At 40.8% G+C, this 14,597-nt stretch overlaps 1 protein-coding gene across 5 annotated transcripts in view; it reads right to left on the bottom strand.

The window, feature by feature from the left end:
• USP22 (ubiquitin specific peptidase 22) overlaps positions 1 to 14,597 on the bottom strand; it is a 96,163-nt gene that overhangs the window by 31,248 nt on the left and 50,318 nt on the right. The gene's annotated exons all lie outside the window — the stretch shown is intronic.

The following is a 14,597-nucleotide window of genomic DNA, read 5'->3' as shown; positions in this document are numbered from 1 at the left end:
ATCAGAAAAGGCCTTCTGGAATGAAAAAAAAAAACAAAGTCAACATAGGAAAAATAAATATTTTAATTTTAAATGAAACCCCATCTTTAACTTTTCCATTTCCAGCAAAAGGATTCTGGATCACTGCATTTTTTCCACTGCTATTGAAGCAACAGATTGCTCAATAGCAAAAAATTTGCTTACGTGTACAAAAGGAAACTGTCCATGAGTTTGTTTCCAGTTGAGAACCTGGGGGTCCAACTACAGAAGCTGCTACACTGGAGGGAAGAAGAATATGCCATGAGTGGCACATGTATTGCAAAATCATTAACTGTGGAAAGAAACAATATAGTCATTATTCCTCCTTGGATGTATCAGCAGCACCAGAAGACAAGGACTATTTATAAGGCTGAATCATCAAGCCCCAAAGTTCTCAGTTTTGGTGTGTCACTGCTGTACAGAGTTGGTAGAATTCATCCTCATTACTGACCTGTTTCACTGCTAACACAGCTCTACCCCGAGGCAAAACCGGCTTAGTCAGTGCATTTAAAGGAGTGATCCAGACACAATTCACCCTCTACCTGAGCAACTGACAACCCAAAACCAAAAGGGGAATGTATCCCATGCACTGACTGCACGCTGGCACCTCAACAAGGTATTCTGGCATGTCCTTACTTTTCTAAGGTGCTCTTTCCTGACCAAGGGTAGTTTCGCTTCTCTAAGAGAGAGTTAATTTCCCACCTTCTAGATTTTAAGTGGTTCAAAAGAAACAAAACAACACATCAGTTCGTATTTCCCAGTTTAGCTGCCTGCAAGAAATATCTCACCTTATGTGTTTTGACTCAAATCCATCACTTAAAAGCATGTTCAAGTACTTTATTCAGGCTCACAGGGCAACTTTGAGTCTTTTTTTGGGTAATTTCTGGCATATTTGTGTGCAACTGGGCAGTTCTGGAGTGACCTCAGCATTCCTAGGAGACTTTCCAGATTTATTCTTTATGTTGTGTTACAATTGCCATTCAGAAGTCAATGTTTTTATTCTTTTTCTCCATTAAAATATCCATAAACCCAGGAAAAGTTTCCAAATGGCAACAACCCACCTACATTACATTGCCAGGACAGATGCACAGTGATATTTGCAGCAGTTCAGCAGCAGAGATTAACATATTTTCTAGCACATCTATGAAGAGGATCTAATTCATCCACACCACAACAGAAACAACAGCACTTACTGAGACACCAGTAATGTTTTTCCAGCATTTAGTTTGCCCCCACCCCTCTTAGTTAACAGGGAATTGATTGCATTCACTATTTTTATTCAATAGCTTCAGTGACATCACATAATCCACCCTTAGAGAAGGGACAACCCACATCAGGACAGTGCAAATGTAATTAGAAGACAAAACAATAACTCAAGAGCAACTTGTTAAAGGGGAGAAACTATCTGAAATCAATTAAATTCAATAAAAACAATTGTGAAGTAGAAAACAAGGAAAAATTAACTGGACAAACACAAAACAAGGAGCAATGGCTACAGTAACTCAGACTCAACAACTTAATCCCGAGCTGTAGTTCTACAAACAGCATTTTGAAACTTAACAGGAATATGAGAAGGCCTGGAGGTCATTCTGCTCTGGTGACAGGTAAACCTCAGCTGGATGATGTCTGGAATTGAGCACCCATTTTAAACAGAAATTATGCAAAGTCAAGAACATGAGTAAAAATTTGTATGGAATTAATATCTGAGACTGGAGAAACAACTGAAGAATCCACTGGTTGAGTTAATTAATTAAAACCAGATAGTGTTGGTGGAGGAACAGCCAGGCTGACAATTTTCAAGTATGTTACAGGCCACTACAATGAGGACTGTAATTAACTCTTGTGACCTACCAAAGCTATAAGAAAAAAAAGACTGAGCTCACAAGAAGTAAAATTTAATTAGATATTAAAAATAATTGTCTCAGTTAGAAAACACTGCAATGAGGGAGCTTGGGACTCCGAGTTGTTGGAGTGGCTCCAAAGGCAGCTCTGTCAGCCCACTGCACCTTGACTCAGGAGAGGTGTTTGATGCCCTTTCCTATTTTTCATCCTGATACTGCTCAGCCATTCAGACTGATATTACAGCCTGGTACAAACCACACAGACCAGCTCTGGCAGGAGAGGGAAGGTGAGGGCATTTCCACATGACAGCTCAGCCCACCTGACATCAACTGCAAAAGTGGTGTCACCCTGAGGGATAAACTCACCCCCTGCAGCAGTGAGTCTCTGACCCTCTGAGCAGCTTCACCCAGCTCACAGCAGGCCAGGACACACGGACAGTGCCAGAACAACAGAGGGATGTAGGAACTAGCAGTGCCTCCCTAAACCAGCCACCCCCTCTCCTGTAACAAGCTCCCAGTGCAGGCAGGTGTCTAAAAGCCACAGGCTGGGCAGTGAACAGGCACAGCCCTCATTCCTGGATCCCTATTCAGCCTCACGGCTCTGGAAACCAAAATTACCTGCCCTGCTGCCACTCAGGGAAGGATGGAGAACAGGTAACAGCTGCTGCTGGAATGAGGGCTGCTAACTCTCCTCAGTGTTATTTTTAGACTACATAGGTATTCTGTGCATGAGCTTTTGCATTTGTGGCTCAATGCATCATTCTCTCCATTTAGTAATGCAAAAAGAGTCACAGGATAATGCAAAGAGATCGCCTGGGTCTGGTATTTCGGTTCAGTACCTTTGTGTCATACATGCTACTGTGTGTCAAGAAAAATTTATGTTTGCAGCTATCAAGAAGTTTTTACATCAATTCTGGAGGAGCTCAAAGGAGTCCCTGTATCGTGCTGCACCTTCAAATAAAATCAACTGCATAACATTGACACAACACTGGACCCGGGGTTCAGCATAGGAGATATGTGTTTGGGGCTTTTTTAAACAAAGAATTTCTAGCAATGACATAGAAATAACGAGCAACAAATAGAGATGAGATTCAAGAAAGGTTGCCCTTTGCCAGATTTAGGAGGAAAATGACATCTTCAAGCAATGACTACCAAAGATGGCTTTACTACAGATCCTTCCCCAGAGCAACAGCTTGGCCTTTCCACACATCCTACTTGGACACATATTGTTGGAAGAACCTAAGGGCAAGTGACATCCTTGGAGCAAACACATCAAACAAGCTACCAAGAGTATGATCCAACACAGAAAGTGTATCATTTTATATTATCATTGCACAGATGAAACCTCCGAGCCAGAAACGACTCCTGAGTGTGCACAGCGTGCCAGACACACAAAATACCCTCTATACTCTACTTCCAACATGTACATCTTTGAGCCAATTCCCAAACTGATGATGCCAAAACAGGAGCCTTTCCACTGCCCAGAGGAGTTCCCATTCTCTGCCTTAGGGCACACTCCCTGTGATTTCATTTCCCTGTGGGTGTTGTGTGTGTTCAGCAGTGTGCAAGCACCGTGTTCCTGATTCTCTTGAGGGAGACTGCTCAGTTAGGAATATTTTTATTCCTGTTTTTCCAGGCTTAGAGCACTTCACACAAGGCAAGTGATCTCCTTGGATAGTGTGGGCTGTGAGGTTACAGCCTGTCACTACTTTGCAGTGGCTGCATGCCCAGATTAAGACCAAGCACACAGACAGAGTAGGAGCACTTGATGTCCTTTAAGTTCTCCTCCTCCTGATTTGGTGGCTATTGGCTCCTGTGTGCACACCCTCAGCCTGGTAAAATGAGTCAGCATTCCTAAAATATATGGCAATACCAACAAACAAACCCCTTAAGGTTAATTTTTCATATGGCCTGTGTAAATAGAGAAGCGGTTTCAAGCAAGACAAGGGACTGCAAATCTCTCTTCCCTCTGAATTTAAATTAAGAAACATGTTTTCAAAACAAAATAAAGTGAGGGGTTTTGACCAAGCCACTGAAAAGTGCGTTTAATCTTCCACTAAAATCACAGGAAACAGCTGTAGAAGATCTTGAGAGGTCACCTGATCTATCCCTCTACCTCAATGCAGAATTAACAGTACCTGTATTATTCCTGACAAATGTTTCTCTGAATTGTACTTCAATCTCTTCAACTATGAGATCCTGCAATATTCCCTGATGCTCTTGTATTCTGAAGTGTTCTGGTCTCATCTTTGTAAACAAAGTAAGTCAGAGTTTAAGAACTGCAACAATGTTAATATGGAAGATATAACATACAATAAAACCTACAGATCAGCCCCCCTAGTGCTAGAGCTTCTGAATTAGAATAAATACAATGCTGCAAACAGCAATAGCTTTACAAAAGCTCCTAAAATGAGGGAGGAGACAACTTGTGCAGGATACTGGGTTATCATTGGTTTTCCCAATCTATACAAATTTACTGTCTCCCACAGCAAGCTTAAGTTTAAAATAAATGTGGGGGAGAGGAAAAGGGGAGTTGAAGTAAAGGATCTCTGCACTGTGCAAGAATAGGTTGGAGCCTTTTAGTAAGTCATCTCACAAGATGAGGACCCAGGAGCACCCTGCAAATTAAGGCCTTTTTATTCTTCCAGATAATGGAAAATGTCTGGTTTTATATCTGTAATTTTGTATTTCAGCATTTTTATTGACCATCTGCATCACAAAATTGTTCTTCTCTCTCAGGTGTCAGGAAGAAACCAATGCAGCATCTTCTCAAACCCAGAAACCTACACAGCATGTAATCATCCACAGCAACCATTTCTCTGTTTGATTCTCTCAGCTGAAATGAGGAAGGCTGAAAAAGACATTAAGTTCTGCAGCAGAACTTGAATTTTCTGAATTCCTATCCTGGCATACCAAGACCCACTGAACAAATTTTGTCAGTTGTGCTTCAACCTGATTCAATCTCCATCAGGATCTCTGAGCAGTGAATGAACATTGGGGAATGTATACACAATGTGGAGCACACAAGAGAAGAAAGCATCTTTCATGTATGTCACTGGAAGTAACCACATACTCAACTCTATTTTTAAATATCAAAGCATTATCTGATCCCTGTAACAGATGAAGATCAACTGGCTGGAGGAGAAAGACAGAATCACAGAATCCTGGAATGGTCTGGGTTCAAAGGGAGCTTAGAGATCTCTTAATTCCAACCCCCTGCCATGGGCAGGGACACCTTCCCCTAGAGATGTGGAAGCATGTCACAACAAGAGCCTCAGAAACAAAAAGGCACCTATTCCTGAAAAGCAGAAAAAACAACATGAAATGTCACATTTAAGTATATGCACTGCACAAAATGCCTTAGTTTACTAGTGAAGCCAGAGCCCTCTCAACTGTGGTGCTCCTTGTACATGCAGATATACAGAGCTGAACAAATTTAAAGAAGTTGAATAAAGCCATGGAGAAGCTCTCAAAGCAACCAGGAGCTGCCCTGTCTCATAGGCCTTATTAAGTAAAGTTCAAGACGCTGAAGTCCTAAGAACCAGATCATGAAAATAATGATTATTCTCATAATTGCTGGAAGGTCAGGGAGAATACACAGAAGACACCCAACATCAAAAAAAATAACAGTGGCAGGCAAAGAACAGGAATTATGTTTGTGAGAACGCCTGAATGATCGATCCAGAGCTTTATGACGCCACCCTTTAACAGCCAGTTAAGCTGTATACCCTTCAAGGTGTTTTCCTCTGGCAAAAGAAAGCCTTTACACAAAATAAAACACTTCAAAAGGTGGCACAGAATAAAATATTCTCTTTGCCCTCCCCCAAAGCAGCCAAAGTTAAAAGCTCAGCGAGCTCTTGCGTGCTCTGCACAGAGCACAAGCCTTGCAGCAAGAGCCCTGTGCAGATGGCACCCGTAAAGAACAAGAGGTACTCCCACCAAACTGACAAAATAAAATTCACACCCGCAGCCGTCCTTTCCCCCCAATATCACACCATATGCTGCCTACAAGTTTTTACCCTTCCTCCAAACAGATTTCACAAATTATTAACTTAAGGAGCAGGCTAAGTGCCAATGAAATTAAATGCATCCAAATATATTAATATGCACAAATTATTGTTGATGAACTGGCACAGAGCTCGTCCAACAATCCACAACACACAAACCATGCCACATGCTGTTTATGCATATTCCTGCTTTCAGTATATACTGTATCTACCTTCTGGCCACATGAAGCCAACTCTGGAAGCAGACACGAAAGAGCAGAATGGAAGGTCAGAGTAAATATAATCCAAAAGCAATCCACAAAAGAACAAAACTGAGATGGGGATGATTTGGCCTTGTTGAAAACTCCACGCTTGCTGTGGTGACACTAAGTTAATCAGGTGAAAATACAGTGGTAAATCAAGGTTTCTTTCAGATGGCTGGCCAGAGAAATTTGTGGATGTCCCATCTCTGGAAGTGTCCAAGGCCAGACTGGACGAGGCTTGGAGCAACCTGGGATAGTGGAAGGTGTCTCTGCCCATGGCAGGGGGTGGAACTGGATGAGCTTTAAGGTCCCTTCCAACCCAAACCATTCTGTGATTCATTAAAGATAAGAAAATGAACCTTCTCATGCTAAGGACACATCTCTGCCCATGACAGGGCAACAGGCACCTGTCTATAACCACTGCAGCCACATGGGCTAATTCTCAACTTCCTCCTTATCTGGCTCTTGATTTAGAGCTTATGAAAGGAACGGTGCATTGGCTGCACCACTGTACAATGAAGATACACTCTCAGTTCAAGAAGGGCTTTGGGTTCTGGAGGATCACTGACAAAAAGAGTGTGGTCAGGAGAGCAGGTGACAGACCTGTCAACCTCAGGGTTTGCTGCTAAAGGAGGGCAAGGGCTGCAGTTTGTTGTGACAGATGCAGGAACAGAGCATTTTTAGCACATCTGCTTTCCTGGAAGTACCCACTGCTGTGATTATTTTTTACAAGTCAGTTAAACGCCATTTAAACACAACTTTAAAGAACTGCCCTGATACATTTTATTTAGTTTGAAACAACCAAACAAAAACCACCTTATCTAAATAAGGTATCTTGCTTAGAGAGCCAGAATCAGATTTTGGCTAAGTATTGCTGTCGGTTTTTCCTTGGTAAGAAAATCCAGATTCCCATAATAACCCGTTCAAACAGATGACAAAGTCACTGACACTGACTGTATTTTTCATTGAAAGGCTGCTGTTCTGACTGCATACTGAAGTTATTATATAACTTAGTGAAGAAAACACAGCACAGGAAAAAAATTACCATTAGAGAGAGAGGTAAGACAAATAATTGAGTCAGCAAACATTTTACACTTGAGATCAGCATCTATGAAGGGGAAAAAAGGCTTTTTTTGGTGCTTTTATCCAACTGGATTTAAGTGGTGAAGTTTCACCTGAAGAAGTGCAGAACACAGTTTAGGAAAATCAAATTGAAACACTGTCTGTAAACTAAAAATAATGTGTCTGGATCAGTAACAACCACTTCTAAAAAGCCCAGAGCAGGAGAATCAGGTTTGAGTTAGAAGTTTGGAACATGATCCAAGCCCTGGATCAAGAACCTTGTCTTCTAAGGAATTTCCCACTGTGCAAGCACACACAGGTTATCTTCCTTTGCTTCCAATCCCCAAGAGCCACCTTGAGTTACAAAACTGAAGTATTTTCTATGTGAGTAATAGGAATGGCAATTTTCCAAGACAGGGTAACAGAAAAATTCAACCCCAGCTGCAATCTGCTGATTTCACATACAAGTAGTTCTAACTGTGTATAGTCTGCAGGAGTTTTAGCTGAGGTAAAGTTCCCTGGAGATCAGAATTCCGGCTTCACAAGCTTTGATGCTTGTGTCAACATTTCTTCACCTGCAGTATTTTAAACTATTGCAGCTACACACACGTGATACATTGGTGTCTCTCTTTGCTCTTATTTCCCCACTAACAAAACATGCAAAACAAACTTTACAGGGAAGTGAAAAAAGCCAAACCAGTCAAAACCGTTTATATATCTTTTTTTAAAGAATCCTAAAATTGTATGAAAATCCAGTACTCCTCAATACCAAAAGGTTCTACTCAGCTTGCATTGTTTAAAACTGAACTTCTTCCACATAAAGCCATGCAAATTAAACCTTCAGCAGACCCTGAACCCAAGAATCTCCTCCAGAACACATTTAATGTATCACTGCAAAAGCAGTTTCTCAATGCCAACCTACCCTCAAGTTTTAAGGGAACTTCTCAAAAATTGTTTTGGCATTTTTTTTTACAGAAATCAAAGCAAAGGATTTATTCTGTACACAGATATTGAAAAAGAACAACCCCACCACCTCCAAGTATCATATTTGTAAGAGCTGCTAAGAATACTCCTGATCTACAGAAGTTAGTCTGGTGGTTTCTTCAACAACCCATATGGTACTGCAAGATCAACCCAAAAATACCACAAGGCCTAACCAGGGCCAGAAGTAGCCATGATTTCCTTGAATACATTATTTTCCAAGCTATCCCACTACTATTTCCTGATACTCCCTGCAGAAAAGCTGTTAACTGGTTTATACTTCAACTTGTTTGGGCATTTGACTTGACAGCAGGGCTAAACCCTTGGGGGAGAAAGTTCTTTGTCAAAGAAGTCAGAATCCTTCTTTCACTAATCTTTACAAGCTGCAATACATGCCCTGCAAGTTTCAACTATTCTTCAATAATCAAGCAAAAGACACGCAAACATTTCATATTAGTTACTTCCAAAGAGTTTTTTCTCCTCTTGGGAAGGGGGACTGTGTATAAAGGCTGTTAAAGGAAGAGCCATAAATTTTGAAGTTATCCATAAATACTTCAGCAGAAACAGTAAATGGCATAAGCCAAAAAGGTCATCTAGATTTCAGCCTTAGTGAAATGTAGCGCGTTGATAAATACAAAATAACTGATTTTAGATTCTTAGAAGAAGGGATTGACATAATTACGTAGTATTTGTTTTAAAAACATTGAGCTAAATATGCAACAATACAGGCCACATTATCAATGATGCCAGCTTCTAAAAGAATTTGTCACCTTGATCCTAAAAGCCTGAAAAGTTTAAAACTGACATCCTGGTTTACTCTGATTTCAAGCCTTACTGAGGTGACAATCCAAAAGTAGGAAATTTTTGCTGGCTTTGCTGGAGACAAACGCAGTTCCAGCTCGGATGCAGCGAGGCTGGCTGTGAGGGGAAGGATGCTCCTCTTTACTTCCAGCCCCACAACCCATTCTTGTGCCATCCCCTCCTCTCACCAGCTTTGTTCACGTGTCAGAACCTTTGTGCGTGCAGTAACACAGAAGAATGTTGCCTTTGCAAAACAAACACCACCAACAAAAAGCAACTGTTTCCTGCCAAGTTAATGAACTGACCAGAAATGCATTTTAGAGTTTGATTCTTGGTGATCATTAAAGAACATGCCCCTGCAAAACCATGACGTGAAATGAAAACATGAACTCATACACTGAGTAACATCAGCTCCAGTTCTTCCTAAAAGAGGGTCTAAAATTCAAACAAATATTGAGGTAACAAGATCAGAACCCCCCTCATTCTTCATTGGAGCTGGCCTGGTGTCAAACAGGCATTCTGAGGAAGTGCTGTTCATCAGTCAACTCTTCATACGCTGGCTGATTTTTGTCTAACAAAAGTTTCTACAACAAAAGTTTGCTCACTCCAAGCAGGAAAATACTGCATGGACTTCACTGATAACTCTGATGTTCCTAATCTTACCCAGGAACAATTAAATCACAGATAACTCAATCAACTGCTGGGCAGATAAACCACACACAGTGACATTACTGCAGTGATGCAAATTGCTTTCTGGCACCAGCTTTGGAAAACCAGGTGACAAATTCCCAGACAGTCAATACACAAAAAGGCAACTGAAGCATCCAGTGTGGAATTTCTCCTCTAAAAACCTTTTGCAGAGGAAAGCTTTTATTTTATATTGATGAAGAGCTACGTTTAGGAAGTCTAACAAGACTTTCTGAAAGTACAGCTCTAGAAACCTCAGAGAGTAAATCACTGCTTATGTTTTAGAATTCTTAAAATATTCACGTCCCTCTAATTTTTCTTAGAATTCCCGGGGAGCTTTGTGAGGAAAGGGCTTTTAAAATTTATTTTTAGGATCAGCTTTATCAATTTTAGACCTAAGAAATGTATTACACAACTGGGTCCAATGGTCAGACATGCTAAGCTTATGACAAAGTAAAACAGGAACAGAAGGCTCTCCCTATTGACATGAAGGTATAAGTTTTTGATTTTACCAATCCAACCTTTTAAGAAACAATTTTCCATCCAGATAACCATTTAAAAAATGAAGTTAGATAAAAAAATAGTCACAGAGGAAACATTCACCTACATAGTGTTAAAGGTGGTTTTCCTTTCCTTCATCACACAGCAATCTACAAGAATTTAAGAATCAGAGATTTCTATTCAGGGTGCACTTTGTGCGGTCATGATTTCAAATACCGAAGTATTACTGCTTACAAATCAGTAATTTAAATTTAAAGCCACAGCTAAAGATGTGGTGCTGCACCAAACCATATTTTTCATCCCACTTTTCCACTCGAGCTACCTTAAGTACCATCCAATGAGAAAAAGTGCACCTGAATGCTGGTACATTCACAAAAAACATCCAAGTTTTAATGTAGCCTTCAACACTTCCAAGTTAGAGAGGCAAAAATGCTCCTGGTAGCTTATCTAGAGAACAAGAAATATTTTCCAGGTCACTGTTCCTCTTCCCCTGCCACCTTCACAGAGGAGTTCTGCTGCAATATTTATTCCTCTCATGCTGCTCTTTGGCCCATCAGGTTGCTCAGCACTGCAGCTGCAAAACCCACCTGCTCCCAAGGCAGTTTTGGTTTTCCCACCTCTCCATCCCATCAGAGGGAAGAGGTGAAGAGGATTTGCTCAGTCTCCTGGAAAAGTTTGTCTCCCCTCTGCCTTTTTGCAACACTGGAAATGGGAATCCCGGGTGGCTCCTGCTAATTACCCATGTGCATTGGGAGTCTAATTCTTCCTATTGTTAACACACCCATCTTTAGCCACAAAGTCACTTCATATGCTAATCAGAGAGCAGCTGATCCCAAGCTAATATTTCATATACTCAGGAGAACAGATCTGCTGGGGGTATTAATGACAGCAGAGCAAGATGAGCTCGGAAAACAGTTCCCAAAAGATCACTTGTATCACTTCTAGCTCAACCCCCTAACAAATAATTTGCTTCTGAGCGTGGAGCTTTGTCCCTTCCCTCCCTTGCAGAGGGAGGCCACTTTACAGACAGGAGGAGAGTGAAAACTTAGATCTTTTTCTTTTACAATTTTAGAATCTAATTAATAGCTGTTAAGTATTATCTAATTTTTCCATGTAAAAAATTTTGTGTTTATGGGATGCTTGAAACATCAGTTGCAACCCAAAATCAAGACGAGCAGTTCTATGAATAGAAATACTCTACAAATTGAATAGTCCAGGACACTACTCAGTCCTGCTGCTGAGAGAAACATAAAAAAACCTGGGATATTTCTACATTCCCCACAATACACCATCCCTTCAGAATGATCTGGTTCACCTGCATAAAGCTGTGGCAACACAATGAAAAAAATCAGCATGCAAGTGTCTGAGGTGGAACAAGGTCTGAGAATGTCTTGAGCTGACGCTGCTTCCACAGAGCACGTTTATGGTCTGAGTGGATGTGACATTCCTCCTGAATCTCCTGAAATACAGAAGCTCCATCAAAATGTCAAGTTAGGCCACCAGAACATGCAATGTCCCACATAAAATCCACACTACAAGGATTTCTCATCATGGCTTTTTGCCTGCAAGACAACTCAACATTTCCACTTGGTTAACAGTGTGTTCCAACTCACTCTGAAGGTGCTTATGTGCAACATTGGGAACAACCCTGTACATCCCAAAAGGCAGGAATCAGCACAGTTTCCACAGCCTGCAGCAGCGCCCAGTGTGAGTTCTCATTTCAAGCGCAATTTGCTCAATGGCAAAATAGAGATTCAAGTCAAGTTACCTGCACTATCTTCTCACTAGCTGGAAAAAGTATCTATGAGATGGAAACACACAGCATTTTAAAGAGAACCAAGCAAAATTTATGGATTTCTGTTAAGTTTTTTTCCTCATTTTTTGAGGATGCGAACAAGAAGTTCTTTCTTCAATGGGTTTCAAATCGTCACTCAAGTAGAAAGACCAAAAGCTGAGTTTTTCACATTATTTCCTCTAGTGAACTACCAGTTCAAGTCTCCATTATATGATATTCATCTCATGTCTGAGTATTCTTCAGTTTTAATTCATGGTGCTGATCAAAGACAAAGGATCCTGCAGCTGTACGAAAGTTCAAACAGCTCAAAAAGCAGCAGACACATCCAGCTGTTTTGAGAAGCACCATGAGATTGCAACAAATCTGGGATAAAAAAATTCCCTTCATGTACCCAGAATGTTCAGCCATAGAGTAAGCATTCACCTAAATGAGTGTCATGCAAGCAATACAGATGTGACAGGCAACTGCAACAAACGTACTGAACCACCTAAGTGTGCTTTAGATATGAAGAACATCAAGTTTAATGTATTTTATTGTTAGGGCTCAAAATCCTTCATATACAAGTTACATACATCCTTTCAAGGCCACACCTGCCCAGGTTTCAGAGTGTTGTCCCACAGATTTTAGTTGTAACACTGACACATTTATCTTACACAAATGCTGAAACAGGTGTAGGCACAACAATCACTCCAGGTCATGGCAGAGCAGCGAAACACTTCACTCCCAAGTGACATCCATTGATCTCGGGGGGTAGGATAGAAAGCCACAAACATGCCCCTGGCCTTCCTCTTAAAACAGCTTTGAAAAGAGCATTTTATACACAAAAGGCAGCTGGTTATGTTTTAACAGACTCTTGTGTAAACAGAAGTGCTCAACAGATGTGCAGTGCCTATCAGAGATGGTTATCAGCATCATTTTCATTCCCAGAACCAATAAAACTGGACATCATGCCTATTCTCTGAGCCATTTACCTACCTCGGAAGATAAACTGGATTCTCTAATAATCTGCTGTGGGATTGATAAAAACCTGATCTCAAAAGAATTGAGTATTAGAAAAAGAGAGAAACCAAAATGTCCAGCTACTGCAGCATTTCAGTCTGCAAACAGGCTCTTCACTGATCTGAAACTGCAAACAGACATGTCAAAGTGAGGGAAGGGAAGGCAAAAAGACTCTGAAGCAGATTTATATTTAGCAGCAGGTTAGGTGGAGAGAAAAGGCTCAAGGACAATGGCAGGTCTTTTCTTCCTTGAGCTAAACCCCCAATGCATTTTTGTGAAAGAAAGCAAGTCTTCTGCTTTTAACTGCAGCCCAAAACTGCATTATGTCTCCTGGGTGCTTTGACTTTTTTTCCTTCCTTTCTAAATCTCAGCACATAGGCAGCTCCAGGGCTCAGTAGGAGAAACTCTTAAAAGCAGGCCTGCAGAAGTGAAGAGATCAGTTATTCCCTTGTCCCCATGTTGCCGGAGCTCCCCCGTCGAGGCAGCCGCGGATGAGATTTCACGCAACCAGACACGGCCTTTTTAAACAGCCTGAAAGATTTAAAATCCTCCAAGAGCAAGCAGAGCATTCCTTCTGATTGAGAAGAGAAACACAGAAATGTGCTTCAATTCTTCACAAAGGTCACGGTAACCTTCAAAATTCTATCAAACATCTTCCTCCCATTTCTATTATCTTTAGTAATTTGTAACATTCTTTACAAAATATACTGGAGTTTCTCAGAACACAAATCCCAATGTGAACATGATGCAAGCAATCTTTGCTTAGCTAATTTTTCCTAGGCTGCTTGAAGTTTCCAAAGTCCAGATGTTTTTCCAACTGTCTTCCCTGTCCCACTACTGCAAATACATTGGTCCTTTCTTTAGAATTACCATTTTATATACATTTTCAACTTACTCAGTGCTTCTCAGTCCATTTTTTCCAAATAAATATACACATACTTTGGATTAAATTACTTACTGTATTAGAAACATGACATTAGAAAGCTTTAGAAAGTATGTTCACAAATGCAAGCGTGCTGAAAGCATGATATGTTTCATGAAACACTACATAGCTTTAAAACTGTGGAAAAAAATTCAGTTTCCTACTTGCAACCTCTATGGCTACACCTCCAACCCTGTACCATTAACAACCTTGTACCATTTACCATTATTTCCAACCTTCACCATTAAAATGTTACTGTGCATTTAACAGCATAGGAAAATGCCTGATAATCTTAATTAGAGCTTGTCAGGGAGCTAATTTTAACCCCCTACTACCCCAACCTAAAAACAGCAGGAAAAAAATTGGAAGAACTGTTGATTTTTATCACCTTTACCCAAATACTGGCCAGCCAGAAGCAGTTACGCACATTTCAGAGAACTCTTTGCTCCAGACCACTGAACTCTTAAGCATTAAACCTTTGAGATGCATTTCAAACCTGCTATTTGACACCACTGGAGAAAGAAAATCGCTTTTCAGAGCTCATATGAAATTGAAGAGGTCCCATTTAGAGTGTAAAACATGAAGCAGGAAGACATCACTGTGCTGCTTCTGCTAAACCAGATTTACCAATAGACTGCTTTGGTTAAGGATGCACCAACTACAGGATTTCCCTTCATGGGATCTCTGATGAAGGCTGAGCTGAGACAGTATCAGTGATTTCTCACTACAAACATATTGTCA

The sequence above is a fragment of the Corvus hawaiiensis genome, chromosome 16, assembly GCF_020740725.1.
Source record: "Corvus hawaiiensis isolate bCorHaw1 chromosome 16, bCorHaw1.pri.cur, whole genome shotgun sequence".
In the NCBI taxonomy this organism is placed as follows: domain Eukaryota; kingdom Metazoa; phylum Chordata; class Aves; order Passeriformes; family Corvidae; genus Corvus; species Corvus hawaiiensis.
This window is presented reverse-complemented; position numbering and strand designations above follow the sequence as displayed.